At 44.1% G+C, this 3468-nt stretch overlaps 1 pseudogene; it reads right to left on the minus strand.

Annotated features, from left to right (window-relative positions):
* Positions 1 to 2152, minus strand: part of LOC125019052 — a 7958-nt pseudogene extending 5806 nt beyond the window's left edge.
* Positions 2153 to 3468: the final 1316 nt, after the last annotated feature.

The following is a 3468-nucleotide window of genomic DNA, read 5'->3' on the forward strand; positions in this document are numbered from 1 at the left end:
TTTGTACTGATACAGTCCAACTCATCCAGAACCTCCTCTGACATCTGCAGCATGTAGGCCAGAGCTGAGCAGTGGATCACAGAGAGTTCTTCTCTGATCTGTTCTCTGACTTCAGGAACTCTTGGATCTCCTGATGAACTGAGAGGTCGTTCATCTCCATCAGACAGTGGAAGATGTTGATGCTTCTGTCAGGAGACATTTTATCAGTGTTCATCTTCTTCAGGTTGTTGATGGTTCTCTGGATGATTTCTGGACGGTTCTCTGTCTGACTCAGCAGACTTCCTAAGAGTGTCCAGGTGGACCCTCTCAGACCCAGCAGACCTCCTAAGAGTCTCTGGTTGGACTCCAGAGAGAGGCCATGAAGGAAGCGAACTAACAGGTCCAGGTGACCATTTTTACTCTCCAGGGATTTAATCATGACTCTGTTCAGAAACTTATCCAAAGGTGAGAAATCGTAATTTCTTCCCAGGAAGTCCTGCAGCTCCTCTGTCTTCCAGTTGGTGTAACAGTGGATCATGTAGACTGCAGCCAGAAACTCCTGAATGCTCAGATGGACGAAGCAGAACACCTTGTCCTGGTATAGGCCTCTCTCCTCTTTAAAGATCTGTGTGAACACTCCTGAGTACACTGAGGCTGCTCTGATATCGATGCCACACTCTGTCAGGTCTGATTCATAGAAGATCAGGTTTCCTTTCAGCAGCTGATCAAAAGCCAGTTTTCCCAGAGACTCAATCATCTCCCTGCTCTTTTTATCCCAGTGTGGATCTGTCTCAGCTCCTCCATCATACTTGACCTTCTTGACTTTGGCCTGAACCACCAGGAAGTGGATGTACATCTCAGTCAGGGTCTTGGGCAGCTCTCCTCCCTCTCTGGTTTCCAACACATCCTCCAGAACTGTAGCAGTGATCCAGCAGAAGACTGGGATGTGACACATGATGTGGAGGCTTCGTGATGTCTTGATGTGGGAGATGATGCTGCTGGCCTGCTCCTCATCTCTGAACCTCTTCCTGAAGTACTCCTCCTTCTGGGGCTCAGTGAACCCTCTGACCTCTGTCACCATGTCAACACACTCAGGAGGGATCTGATTGGCTGCTGCAGGTCGTGTGGTTATCCAGAGGCGAGCAGAGGGAAGCAGTTTCCCCCTGATGAGGTTTGTCAGCAGCACATCCACTGAGGTGGACTCTGTAACATCAGTCAGGATCTCAGTCTTGTGGAAGTCCAGAGGAAGTCGACACTCATCCAGACCGTCAAAGATGAACACAACCTGGAAGTCTTCAAAGCTGCAGATTCCTGCTTCTTTGGTTTCAGTGAAGAAGTGATGAACAAGTTCCACCAAGCTGAACTTTCTCTCTTTCACCACATTCAGCTCTCTGAAAGTCAATGGAAATATGAAGAGGATGTCCTGGTTGGCTTTGTCTTCAGCCCAGTCCAGAGTGAACTTCTGTGTTAAGACTGTTTTCCCAATGCCAGCCACTCCCTTTGTCATCACTATTCTGATTGGTCCATGTCTTCCAGGTGAGGCTTTAAAGAGGTCTTCTTGTCTAATACTTGTTTCTGCTCTGTGTGGTTTCCTGGATGCTGTTTCAATCTGTCTGACCTCATGTTCATCATTGACCTCTGCAGTCCCTCCCTCTGTGATGTAGAGCTCTGTGTAGATCTCATTCAGAAGGGTTGAGTTTCCAGCTTTAGCAATCCCCTCAAACACACACTGGAACTTCTCTTTCAGACCAGATTTAACTTTACGTCCACAAACTGCAGTCCTGCTTTATGCCCTGAATGAAGAAACAAGAAATAAGATGATTGAATAACCTCTCCAGTAAATATTCCAACATGTCATTGTTCTAAAGAATGAGTGTGTGAATATATCTTGGTTCATCTCTTGAGACGTGAGTAAATGTGTCATTTCTCCAGCAGCTTCAATGTTTAGAGAAATCCTCTTACTGCTCTGCAGACAGTCAGCCAGCTCCTCCTGCTTCATTCTCCTCGGGAAGTTCACTGTCATCTTCACTAATAAATCTCTGCTGCTCCTCCTCTGCTCTTCATCCTCACCCTCCAACACCTCCTCATCCTCCCTCTGACTCTCTGAGCATTCTGGGTAATCTGGACTCACAACCTTCTGGATCTTCTTCAGCTCCGTCTTCACAAAAGTCATGATGTTGCCCTCCAGCACTGGAACAGAAGTGTAGAATGCACAAGCAGACTAAAACCTGGGCAAAATCGAATCCATGTTGGACACATGAAAATCATGGTTACAAAGAGCAGCATGGACTGTGGAAATATTTGTTGTAATGTAAGCCAAAAAAGATGGAGCCCAGCTGTGTCGGGTGTGTGGGTAGACGACCCTGAGAACTCTGAGCTTGCTGGTGGACTTGTGGACAATCATAAAAATTAGTCTTTTTACAAGATGAAGACACTACTCTGCTTAAATTTATTATTGATCACTCTTCAAAGGCTGTGTTTTCCAACTATGTTTTTGAACACAAAAAAGAATATTCATGTTTTTCTAAGGCAAAGTTTCCCAGGAACAACGCTGTTTATTTTCAAAGACAAGTTAATTTGTTTATAGCTTAAAAAAATTCAAACAATGCCTCTTTTTGATCTTGTTTGCTCCCCCCCGTTTTAAGTTTTTTAAGAGAGAAAAACGGGGAAAAAACCCCGGGAGGATCATTTAGGGGTTGTGATGGCGCTTGGTCTTTTTTTAACTTTTTTTAAAATGTTCTTGTGTAGGGGTCCCATTTCGGGGAAGCGTTGTTGGTGCCCATTACCAAAAAAAATAATTCACAAAACTCAATGTTTTAGCCGTGGCTTTAAACCCTCATGGCTAGAAACAATTTGAAAATGGTTAAAGCTGAAATAGTCTGAAAACGAGATCTACTGGACCCCTAAATTTCCCCAAATATAGGTTCCCGAGGGAAACAGAGCCAAGCTACCTTTTTTTTCTATATAAAAACCATGCTCGACTGCTTTTTGGGGACTTTTCGTAGCTTTAAATGTATCTTTTGTCTCTATAGATTAAAGTTGATTTTTTTACAGACATTAAAAACCCCTGTTTAGGGGTGACTGATGGTGGTTAGTTACAGAACATTTGCGAAGGGTTTCCCTGGTTATCAGGGGGAAAGGAGTAAAATTCCCTCGCTTTTTTTAAAAGTCAAAATACCCCCCTTGGGACGTCGTTTAAAAGGGGGACACACAGCTGGGTTCAGGCCCGGTTATTCCTGGGAACAAGAGGGAAGTATGGCATTTTTGACTCAGACATTTCTCCTCTGTGTTAATGTGTCCCATTTAAACGTTTCGTCTGTCGAAGAACATCGGGTTCCTTGTGAAAAAAGGGCCCGTCTTCCTACATGTCGGGTGAAGTCATTTAAATATTAGCTTTGTTGTGCATGTAAAAAAGTGACTTAGGTTTTCAAAAACATTAGGTCTTTTCCCCCTCGTAGATTTTTTCTGAATTGTAGAAATTGTTAGTAA

Source organism: Mugil cephalus, chromosome 13 (genome assembly GCF_022458985.1).
Source record: "Mugil cephalus isolate CIBA_MC_2020 chromosome 13, CIBA_Mcephalus_1.1, whole genome shotgun sequence".
Taxonomy (NCBI): Eukaryota; Metazoa; Chordata; class Actinopteri; order Mugiliformes; family Mugilidae; genus Mugil; species Mugil cephalus.